The sequence below is a fragment of the Mytilus trossulus genome, chromosome 3 (assembly GCF_036588685.1).
Source record: "Mytilus trossulus isolate FHL-02 chromosome 3, PNRI_Mtr1.1.1.hap1, whole genome shotgun sequence".
NCBI lineage: Eukaryota > Metazoa > Mollusca > Bivalvia > Mytilida > Mytilidae > Mytilus > Mytilus trossulus.
The window spans coordinates 60,090,095-60,103,687 of NC_086375.1; positions in this window are offsets into that span (position 1 = coordinate 60,090,095).

Consider the following 13,593-nt stretch of genomic DNA (forward strand, 5'->3'; position numbering starts at 1 on the left):
ATAGTCTTTCCTTGACTTTAAAATAAGAAAGCAAGAAACTGTTATTTGGTAAGGTGTTCTATATTTGACATCCCGACAGTTAACAAAACTGTTTTTAAAGAAAAAACCATTGCAAATAACCACTTACATACAAAAATGTATCGAAACCTATTTAGAGGTGTGTCCAAATAATCACTTTATTTTGTGGTAATATTTGTTCACCCCAATGGTTGAATTTGGTATTATTCGTTTGTCTTTACATTAACGAATATTAAAACTAGGATTACAATTTTGATTGTCAGACGTGCATAATGTTTAAATACGCGGTCACATCAATTTGGAATTAGAACGTTAAATACGATGCCATGTGTAGGGAAAATAGGACTTTTTTTCAAATGGTAGAACCCTTGCATCAACTATTCAAGGTCTCTGTAGGTAGCCTGTTGTTGACTTGTTGTACTGTCCGATAGTTTTGGTAATACTTGGTGTATCATTTAAACAGCAACAATGAGTAAGAGTTATCAAAATATCATACTATTAACATTTATCTGTAAAGTGTTTAAACAAATTGTTATCGTTTTGTCATTTATTATATTCCAATTTTGTGCATCAAACTGAAGTGGCATTTTGTTCATGATAATGGCTTTTGGTTGTAGAAAAATAATTTGGATCGCATACATATCGAGATTTGTCTTCTCAAACAAAAAAGTACCACGTAGACTTGCAATTTAGTATGCTAGACATGAGTTCCACTAATGGTACTCAAAAACAGAACAGCTTGATAGTCAACTCAATTTCTAAGTTGAAGAGCATGGAAAACAAAAACTCGGAAAGAACTGTTCGAAATCAGGCCTTACATTACAAGTCAAAAACATTTCGAGAACTATCTTCGAACTTAGACTCAGATTCGATATCAACCAATCAAAATATTTTGTTTATCGAGCGGGATTTGTACTCTGAGTACTGAGTAAAGTTTTACGTCTGAAAGGCTAGCTATTATTAAATCCTGGTTTATTTACAGAACATTAAGGTATATGATGAATGTTTAGCTGTTAAATTCCTAGGCCACAAAACATGCACCAACTGTCATCAGTTTATTTTTTAACGTAGGGTAATACATATGTTTTTGTTTTGAAAGTCGAAGATTAGACATATTTGTATAGCCACTGCTATGGGCTACTCAATAATTGTACTGAGGACCTTTATATATTAGATTTTTTGTTCCAATATGCATTCCTCAATTGATGATAATTTTTCCTTTTCTAATATTAACTTGTTCTTTCCTTGCGGGTATTGTGTTGACTTTATTAAGTGTATCTTACTCACTCAGTTGGTTCAATATGAAGCACTACTGAATGTTTGTTTTTGATTGTTTTTTTCCTTGTATCGGTTGTTCAGTTCACTGTACTGGACAAGGTTGTGTTAATGACTTTATGGTGCATAAAATCTTCTCTGAATATGTATAAACCGAAATTAGAGTGTAGGAAAGCCTTGTTTCTTGTCAGCAGGTTGATTGTTTCACATGTTGTTATAATAACATGTATATTATAAGTAATTAGAGTTTGCGACCAGTAAATACAATAGTTGTTTCGTACAGCTTGATTTATTTAACTGTGTTATATGTGGTTCTATTTTATTGTATTATGTTGTATTATACCATGATTACCATAGATTTACCCGCGTTTCTAGTTTTGATTTTTAATGTGTAGTAATTTATGCCATTGTGCTAGTCTATTGATCAAGATTTTAAAAAGTGGATGAGATGTCTGAATACATATAACACACAGTCACATAAAATGTGCCTATTTTTCAGATCCGGGAAATCATGAGTGGAAGGTGTCAGACCACCAATTAACTCCCTCAAATTTAGATACAAGTATTCCTACTCTGACTAAATAGTGCCTTTGATGTTTACTTTAACTAACCTAGATATTTGGAGAAGTGAAACTTTTGGTGAAAGATAAATATATTAAGGGTGCAATCAACAGTTTTTTTCTATGACGTCATGTTTTGAGGGACCATGCATATGTGACCCTTACTGGTGGACTGATTAATAAAGATACTTGTATAAAACTAGATATCACTGGAATCAGAATGTTCTCTAGTTTATAATGAAATAAAAATAATGTGTACTTTTGATATATTATAAAAATTAAATCCAATGAACATGGGGGAAAAAAGGTATAATTTTAACATAAAAAACTTGAAATCAGGTCATGTGCACACCCATGAAGACATGATCCCTGCACATTTTTCATAGTCAAAACTGTATGAATTTTGTAGGTTTTTACCTGGCCTTTCAAAAAAATCTTGTTTCAGGGTACGGTTTCCTGCTCCGAAAAGAGCTACAGTGGCTGCAAATAAGTTTTCAACTTTCACTACTAAAAAAACAGACTGTTTACAGTGTTGTCTCCCCTCGAAACATGTATATTTAATATAATTTTTAAAATTATTTCAATCATTAAACCTGTTTTAATTGAAAGCTTATTAACTAATTTTTACAATCAAATACAAAAAACATGATACTTTTTCACCAAGTAAGTAAATAAACAGGGGTTTCCCACCATAGTTATTTTTAGTCGGGGAATAACCCCTAGTTTTTAGTACGAAATTGTTTATAGCACCACTGTTTATAGCACCCTAAGACCATTTTCAGCTAAAATTTGCATGTCTATAATGAGTTTGCATTAAAACTTGACCGATAGTTTAATTACGTGCGGATTAATGCGCTCCATAGTGTACTAATTTCAAATTGCCAGAAAATAACGGGTTATCTTTTGAAGTACTTATCTTCCCAAGGACAATTTTGTTCTTAGAAGACTTTAAACATAGTTTGGTAATTGACATTAAAAAATGTGATACATGTGCAATTCAGGATATTCCGGGTTTCTATGTAGTTAAACTCAAGGTAAAACGTTGGGAAAGCTTTAAAAAACTGCAAATTTGATTGAACCGATTGGGATTTCGAATTGGTGGTCTGAAACCATTTATCATGTCATATGTTGAGGTTCTGTTTTTATTTGTTTTTATTTTAAAGGATTTGTTGGTTTTTGAAAATTTGTATGTACACCTTTTCATTTCTGCAAATAGTAAGTATTTGGTGATGTTTATTAATAGTTCCTTATTCATGTTGCATAGTCTTGGACATTTCCTCATTGAATTTAAACAATTCGGGTCAGGGAAATTTCCTCTTTATATCTTCGACTCTTATTGAAGTGCGTTAATTAAAAAAATACTTTATATCACACTGGTTAGTTTTGAGAAACTATGAATGAGGACTAAATCAATTTTAAGGCATCGGCATTGTCAAAACTTAAGAATACATAATTGTCATATATACCATAGTTGTGATTATATTTATTTAAAGACGTCCTTTTATTTTCATATAAACCGTTTAAGACAATACGCTGGAAACAGCAACAATAAAATGAAATGCCTTTTATGCATCTGGCATTTAACAGATGATGAAAATTAAAACCAGATATAACTGCGAGAAAGGAAATATTGGCAACTGTCAAAGCACTTTTTAAAGTACCATGATACCAACATATCAATGCAACACCACTCATTTTAAATTAGTATTTAGCCAAGTCTCAATTTTACAAATAGGTAAAGCAAAGAAATCTTTATGTATTCGGAATTACTTTGTCGTAAAACAATTATATCAAACTCTCTTGGTCTTAAGTTTGAATTGAAGTAGTGTATTAAAAGATTGGAAAGTCAACAAGGGGTAACCAAAAACTATAGGTGTAAGAAAGAAGAAGAAAACTATTCATTTATCATTAGAAATAGAACACACAAAAAAATGGTTCACAAAACACTACAGAGCAACTAAAAATTCTGTAATGCATACATAATTATTACTTCGAATTTGTTAATTTCTTTTTGTGAAACTTCAGTGAAAAAAAATATATCGTTATAGGATCCGATTTGTATTTCCAAATTATCATTGTTGGTAAGTCCTTCATAATTGAAAAATAAGATGCAAGTTGGTGATGTTTTATGTCTAAACACTTATAATTTAGGTTACATAGCAAAGTTGAATTCGATATCGCATGATATAAAGTCGAATTACTTACTATTACGTAAATGAATTGCATTTTCAACTTTTGACACCATTATTTGTAATCTGTATTTCCTGAAATCGCAATAATAAATCTCGTTTTTTTTTGGTCATTTATCAACAATTGCAAAACTAAATGAACGTTAAAATTTCTGTATTTATAGGAACTTATATAACTATTCAAATAACAGATACCATTAAAATGATTTCAATGCTAGACAGTAATTTAACTATCAGTCATGTCCGTCTTATCAACACAAAACTGAAATAAGTTTAAATCATGAATAAATTGTCTCTGTACTTACTCTTTAAAAAATCCATACGAGGCAAGAAATATACAACAATAAGTAATTCGTTCCCATTTTGTCTATTTTAAGAGTGGAAACTAGTCCTTCGTGTCTAATAATCGACCTACTAATATTGCTTTGCTCAGATAGATCTTCAAAAATTGATATAACATCCGTATAGAAAATAAACTTCGATACAATTCCACACTGGTTATACATTTGTAAAACAGGACATTTGACCATAAATCAGCTTATAGAGATTTCTAACGAAATTACATTCTCGCTCAACGTAATAACGCCTCTGTCCTTTGTAAGTCTTATATGATTTTTTTATTTTAGTTTATTTATATGATTTGGAGTATGACGTCCATTTTCAGTGAACTTGTACACAGGGGGACAGCTTGAGCCTATCTCTGTGGGCGTGATTTGCTCGTTGTGTTGAATAGCCTTTGGTGGCCTTCGGCTGTTTTCTGCTCTTTGATCGGGCTTCGGTCTCTGTGACACATTCCCCGTTTCCACCCTCAATTTAAGTACTTAAAGGGCGAACTTTTCATTGTGGAGTCTCACGGATTATTGCTAATGTGAATACGAATAAGATAGATACATCAAAATCCTGACCTTAGCTTTTACTATTATTTGTCTGTGTATTATTTGTTGTGTACTATTGTTTGTCCTTTTCATTTTTAGCCATGGCGTTGTTAGTTTATTGTCGATTTATGAGTTTAACTGTCCCTCTGGTATCTATCGTACCTCTTTTAATACGTTGTCGTTTTTACACATGTGATATAACACAATGCAATTTACACAAACCTCCAACGACCTACATAGCTCTTAATATATATATATATATCTTTATTGCAAAAAACATGAAACCCTGACGGGTTAAAATGCAAACATAGTACATTGTATACACAAGTGACAAGACACATAATTATACATGATAATGTTTTTAAAAAGTGAAGTTGATATTAATAACATATATCTATAAATATACATGTATATAATAATTAAACAATGTGGACCTTATTTTCGCTATTCCATAGATTCCATAGTCTACAACACTAGACAAAATATCTTTATTGGGATCTAGAATAGTTTTAAGTTTAGAGTTTGAGTAAAGCTGGTTAAAATTAGGATAATGGGTTTTAATTACATTTATAAAGGAATGTCTTACATTACTGTTAAGTTGGCAATGAAGGAAAAAGTGTTCCTCATCATCTAAAATTTTACAAACTTTGCACAGTCTGTGTTCTCTTTGAATTTAGACAATAATAGTATACCGTTGTTGAATGGTCATAACTCGATTTAACTGTAACAAATCCGGGTCACAATTGAAAACCGAGGGAAATTATACATCAGTTACAAAAATAAACGCATACATACATAAAAATTGACTATTTGATAACACCTGCCATATTTATGACTTTGTACAGGACAGTTTAAGAAAAAATGGTAGGCCGAACCAAGTTTTAAGGCTAGTTAAAGCTCCTGTTTACTTGGCAATGTTAAAAATATCGCTAAAATGACAACATAAGGTGACAGCAATACAGTTAACGTGAATGCAAAAACAATCAGGACAGAGACATCCTCATACACAAAAACACACCATAATAGTACATTATATATTTTTTTAAAGAACAACAACGAACACCTAAATTTAATTTACGACACAAGACCAGCACAATAGAATAATGAACTGTGCGTCACACGAATTTTTAAACGACACAAAATGTGACGAATTAAACATAATAATATTATTGATACCAATTTGATATTGTCTTCAATATCAGCTGTGTTTTTAAAACACATCATTGTCAATATAATGAAATTCAATACGACTGTCATTCAAGTGAGAGGAAATGCTAGCTATAAAACCAGGTTTCATCCACCATTTCCTACTTATGAAAGTCCCTGTACAAAGTCAGGAAAATGGAGGCATATAATTTCATATAATCGATATGTGTAAATCTACTGATCTTAAGACTTCCTTATATGACAGCAAACTTTCTCAAATCACAAGCGCGTTGTTTTGTGTAGTGGAATTTTCATTTTAATTTTCTTATACATTAGTGTGTCAAGCGACTCAAGGGAATTATGACACAAATACTTTAATTTTCAATAACGCATTTTTAGAAACTTTTATATGGGATGAACCCATATAGAAGAAAACCAGGTATCGCCTTTAACCCCCAAAGGCTTTAGGTTGACCTTTAAAAAAACAGTGAAACTTTGCGTGTACTCTCATTCTATTTAGAATAAGCGAACTACAACGTAAAAAAAGTTCACTGATACAAAAATGGTTAAAAGATTTCAGTTCTAAACGATTTTTGAGAGGACAAGACATCAATCACTACTCGATTCGCTATAAGTTTACTCAAGACTGCGAATGATATTTAAATATGTATCTTATTCAGGAAAAATTACACTTAATTTTAACATATCATCTTTTATGGTTTATTGATTATTTCTGGTACTATCAAGAGTACTATCTTTATACGAATAAAACTTTTTGACAACATTTTCGTTCGATTGCCCCTGAAAATTAGTATGCCGTGGAAATGTTTAAATTGATGGTACACGACAACTACTTAGGAGGCTCACGACTTCGAACACGCACATGAATATTTGGCGAGGCTTAACTATTTTTGTTTTCAGATCTGTCTTCTTCTATTTTAATAGATCAATACATAAAAGTACATAGTATTTCTACGATAAAAATCAACACGGGAAACGTTTTTAACTTTAAGATAAGTTAACATAGAAATTGATTGCAAAACCACAAGTAAACACCAAAATAAAATATATAGAATTAAGCTGTATCAAAGAATGCGAGCAGCTGCTAAAACAAAACTTGACATGTATTCTTATAATTAAGCAAAGTCGTGAAACAGTACACATTGACTCTATAATACAATGTTGTAAACAGCTAACATGTTTAACCCCGCCACATTATTTATGTATGTGCCTGTTCCAAGTCAGGAGCCTGTAATTCAGTGGTTGTCGTTTGTTTATGTGTTACATATTTGTTTTTCGTTCATTTTTTTACATAAATAAGGCCGTTAGTTTTCTCGCTTGAATTGTTTTACATTGTCTTATCGGGGCCTTTTATATCTGACTATATGCGGTATGGGCTTTGCTCATTGTTGAAGGCCGTACGGTGACCTATAATTGGTAATGTTTGTGTCATTTTGGTCTGTTGTGGATAGTTGTCTCATTGGCAATCATACCACATCTTCTTTTTTATAAAGACACACTATTTTGCAATGCCTAGAACAACTTAAAAAATATCAATGAATAAAACAAAAGAAACATTTCAGTATTGCTTCAAACTGCAAATAAGCAAACTATGTTTAATATCCAAAGAGAATTATAAATAGTATTTCTTAATGTTACGGGCTTTAATGCAGTTGTGCTATTGTCGTACATGGTATCAAAATTAGGGAGCTAATACACGTATGAATATATTTGTAGCATATATCGACACTTACGTTTTTCTCACATATTAGTTATCCACTCACGGCTAATTGCACTCATTTAGTCTTCTCTGTTGAATAAAACCGCAAGTTTCTTTAAACTAGTAAATATCTATTTTGGTATATCTATTTGGTACCATTCTCAACCAAACTGCATCATAATATATGTATAATCCAAATATATTTAAAACACCGCGAATTCAACTAAAGAAACCCGGTAGACACAATTCTTCTGCTTGTAAGGATAAGGAGTTATCAAAGATACCAGAATTATAATTTAGTACGCCAGACGCACGTTTCGTCTACAAAAGACTCATCAGTGACGCTCATATCAAAATATTTATAAAGCCAAACAAGTATAAAGTTGAATGTAGGAGATGGCCAAACCGTCTTAAACATTCAATTAAGAACTACCAGTCCTTGTTTAAATTGTAAGCTTAAAAAATCCACTTGATGATGAGTTCGTGGCGGAGTCAAACAATTTTAGACACTCGGATTACGAAAAAAAGAATAAATGTAGCCTTATTTTTCATAGGGTGTACAGACAAACAATGTTCGTTTCTACGGTTTCTTTTTGTTATTTTAACTTAACGTGAAAAGTGAATTAAGTTTCTTGTTAGCGAGATAAGCTCACAAATTGATACCATGAGCATTGCAAAATTCGAAGAGAGAAAAAACACAAGAAGCATACGATGGCATACATTTAAGTCCATATAATGGGTCTTTTGGTGCCCTAGTGGTCAAAGTAGTCCTGGACTGTATCACTAGCCATTCAACATTGAGGCTAATAGTTCGATCTCCGCGCATGATAGTTGTGATGACGTCAATATAGTTAATTTACTGCCGAAGGTTTGATCAGGTTTCCTTTACCAAAAATAAAATGGCTGCCACGAAATAGCCAAAAGTGATGAACACCGACGAAAATGATGAAAAGGGTGAAAATATCAACTGAGTAAGATTCTGTGAAAATGTTGCCCACAATTCTGAAAGGGAGATCAGAGGCAGTAACAGATACAAAAATAAACAGAAGCATGAAAAATGTATGTTCTTTATGTCATATCTCAGCCGAAGCCTACACGATGGATCACGAAGGCTACACGATGGATTACGAAGGCTACAATGGCCATACGATGTCTAAAAGACGTCGTGTACAGCTTACGATATGCATTTAAATTATATGCCGAAGAAATCACGAGTTTTAAATTGTTTGATCAATATTGAATATATATTTATATTGTACATTTCATTTCTGGTTTAATCATAAGACGAAAGACCGTGGGCTTGAAGGGTAAAACTTGACTCTGAGCAGTGTTGGTGTACGAGGCGCGTTTATGATTTTCATTATGTTACTTGATATGATTGACAAACAATAATATTTTACTTGTAAAAGTAAATCCTGAGCCTGTAATAGCTGCTCTTCTTGTTCCATTTGAATCAATAGAAACAACTCTGTCGCCTTTCTTGTTCTCATAGAATCATATGATATATGAACGTCGTTCTTAACTATCGTATTAGACTGACCAGTGCATATCGCGCATGGCACTTTCAATAAAATTGAGAATGGAAATGGGGAATGTGTTAAAGAGACAACAATCCGACCATAGAAAAAACAACACAAGAATTAACTTACATTTAGCTGGATTTATTTCCGTCATAGATCTATCTTGTCCCCTTCGTACTTTTATTCGATGGCAACACGACGGGATTACGAGTTCTTCACGAAGTCGTGTTGCCACCGTAAGACCGTCGGGTAGCTTCGTGATTCATTCGTGTAGACATCGTTATGTCAAAACTGCCCGATGGAAACGATGTAAACACGAATGCAATACGATGTTCAAAGATGCATTCTCGGTGACATTACGATAGTGAGGATGGTGATACGCACTCAATAAGAACCCTCATCATCGGACGCACCTTCGGGTATTTTTTAACATGTTAAAAAATTTAGAACCCTTCCCGAAGTTGTCCCCGAATGCTAGAAAAAGTGGCCGATGGTTCTGCGATGGTTAAAAATGGCACTACGAATAGCCCGATCTGGATACGATCAGTCCCGATTTTGAAAATTTCCATAATTGTGTTGCCATCGGCGTAAAAATCGGGACAGTGTGACGCGGGCATAAGGATTTGTTGATACTTGTTTCTGTTTAACTCATTTCATGTTTTGTGGATTTTGGATAGTTGAAATCTTTAACAATTGAAGAGTTACCTTTTCATTCCTAAAGATTGTAAGTGTTTGATTATATTGTCATTTAGGTGCGTTGATGTCTCATTGACGAAAAACACATCTCTTATAATCATATTTACTAATTGTTCCTAACTCATTTTGCAGAGTCTTGTAGGACATTTTCTCGTTGAATTTAAACAAATCCGGTCAGGGGTTTATCTTTAATTTTTATTGAAGCGCATTAGTTAAAAAAAACACAATATCACTTTCGAACGTTATTGGTATTTTGAGTAAATTTGAATAAAGACGAAACTAATTATAATAGATGCATCGTCACTGTCAAAACTTTAGAAAACATAATTGTCATATATACCATAGTTGTGATTATACTTATTTAAAGCATACTTTATTTTCATATAAACCGTTTAAGAAAATACGCTGGAAATAGCAACAATAAAATGGAATGCCTTTTATACATCTGGCTTTTAACAGATGATGGCAATTAAAACACAAGATAACTGCGAGAAAGGAATATTGGCAAATGTCAAAGCACTTTTTAGAGTACCATGAAACCAATATATCAATGAAAGACCACTAATTTTAATTAGAATTTAGCTTAGTTTCAATTTTGTTTAAAGAGGTAACGCATGCCAATCTTTATGTATTCGAAGTGACTTTGTCGTAAAACAATTATCGAAAACTCTCTACTGGTCTTCAGTTTAGATTGAAATAGTGTATTAAAAGATTGGAAAGTCAACAAGGGGCAACCAAAAATGGTAAATATTGTATAATGTATAGTGGAATTCAATGCGACTGTCATACAAGTGAGAGGTTTAGCTATATAAAACTAAGTTTAATCCACCATTTTCTACACAAGGAAATGTCTGTACCAATTCAGGAAAATAACCTTTAGATAAACTCATCATATATACCAGGATTCAAATTTTGTATTTTCGCCAGATGCGCAATTCGTCTAAATACGACTCAATAGTGACGCTCGACTCAACAAAACGGTGTAAGGCAAAATACATTACGCAGATAAAGAGCATTGAGAACCGAAAATTCATAAACAATTGCCAAATACAGCTTTATAGGTTATTTATAGATATACTAGATGTGCTTGAGCTTTAGATTTTGCCATTTTATTAAGGACTTTCTATTTTGAATTTCCAATGAAATTCGGTATTTTTGTTATTTAACTTTTCCCCTAATGCTGTAAAAAAAGAATACGTTTTCAAATAATCGATTTACGTAGTGAATTATACTAATAGAAGTTTTTGACCATATTTGCATTCGATTTCCTCTGATTATTGGGACTAGTATGCCGTGTTATCGTTAATTATTATTCCTATACAGAGTCGTTCTTTCTGCCTTTACAACAGTGCTTATGACTTGAACATTCCGGTTATAAAAAGTAAATGATAACATAATCCTTCGGGTTATTTTTGTACTTTTTTGAAACAAGTTAGTTTTATATTTCCGAAACAAAGGTCAAAGGAAAATTCACTGATAATTTGTTTATCTCTTGTTTTAATACAAAGCAGCATGTTTAACATTCTTCTGCACAAACATTGACAAATTATTTCAGTTAGATAGTTTTTGTCACGCTGGGTTTATGATTTATAGCCTTGAAAGATGTTAGTTTGTTTACGAGTGCTAGCTTAACTGACAAAACTGACCATAAAATTAAAGTCGGTGAAGTAATACGGATTTATTTGACAAATCTCATAGTGAATATAAGGTTTGAATCTTCCAGTAATTGGCTCCATGATCCCGGTGCATGCTCACCTTTGCTGCTAGTGAACGTGTAGGACTTTAATTCTAACAATAAAATTGAAACTCTAATAACCACAGGAATGTTCAAGTTCCGAGCTTATCGTCACTTGCAATATGGGATATTCATCAATGAGACAACAACACAAGAACACAATGAAATATAAAAATGACATCTAGCGGACAGCAAATAGTCTTCCACCATAAACAGGTGTCTAAATAATTTGTCAAGCTCAAATGATATCGCATTTAAGATATCAATTAGGCGAACATTACCAATAGGTATGATTCCTACAAAATAAACATAACACACGACAACCACTAAAGAGGGACTCACAACTTTGAACAGCCACGTAAATTTGTTGCGGGGTTAAACTATTTTTGTTTCCAGATCTATATTCTTCTACTTTTAATAAGACCAACACATAAAAGTATATTTTTCACGATAAAATCAATACAGGAAACATATTTAACTGTAAGATAAGTTAACATTGAAGTTGATAGCAAAACTACAAGTAAAGATTTAGTATTAAACCGTGTCAAAGAATAGGAACAGCTACCAGAACAAAACTTGACATGTACTCTTACAACTCAACAAGATCTTACACTATAGTACAAGGTTGAAATTAACTAAATACACTTTCTTGCAATGCCTAGAACAATTACATAATAGCAATGCAGATTCAAAACATACATTTTAGTATTGTTTTAAATTAAGCCGTTTTGCGAACTATTTTTTTTTATAGCATATACAATTAAAATGATGGTCAAACAACAGGCTGAGTGTATATCTCAATCATGTTTTATATTCATAGAGAAAGTAATATTATAATATGTTACGGTTTTTATGAAGTTATGCTATTGTCGTAAATGGTATAAAAATAAGTAAGGCAATATATTTACGACTATATTTGTTGCATTAATCGTCTATTATGTTCTTATACATATCGGGTAGGAGTTAATCTTCCACTTTCTACGTGACAAAATGTCCGTTCCAAGCTAGGAATATGACAGTTGTTATCCATTCGGTTGAACTGCTATTTTGATTTTGCCAATTGATAATGAACTTTCCGTTTTGAATTTCTTCTGAAATCAGTTTTTTTGTTATTTTACTTTTTACACTCAGCTATGGTAAATTTTGAATTTTTCTCGTTCAATTTTGCTAAATGTGTACATTTTCTATATGCCATTTTGTGTTTTTTTGTTGAAGCAGTTACTATTTGTTTTAAAGTGATTAAGATTAGATCACAATGTTGACTGTTGTACTCCAATTTTTTACTTTATAACCTATCATGTCTGTTTGTTTTGCTAACACATTTTTGTTTATATATAACTAATGAAATTCTACTGCCATACATGCGAGGGGTTTAGCTAGCTAGAAAACTATGTTTAATCCAAATGTTTACATAAGGAGATATTTGTACCAAGTCAGAAATATGACGATCACAGTTGTTTTCCATTCTTAAATTGTGTTTGAGCTTTTGCTTTTGGCCTTTTTGTTTAATATGTACATTGTCTATATGTCATTTTGTGTTTCCTTGTTAATAGTTATCAAAGGTACCAGGATTATAATTTACTACGCCAGGCGCGCGTTTTGTCTACGTAAGACTCATCTGTGACGTACAGTTCAAAATAGTAATAAAGTCAAACAAGTACAAAATCGAATAGCATTGAGGACCCAAAATTGCCAAAAGTTGTTCCAAATACGGTTAATATAAATCTATTCTTGGGATAAAAAAATTCTTAATTTTCAAAAAATTCAAAGTTTTGTAAACGAAATTTACAAAAATGACCATATAATTGATTTTCATGTCAACACCGAAGTGCTGACTACTGGGATGGTGATTCCCTCGG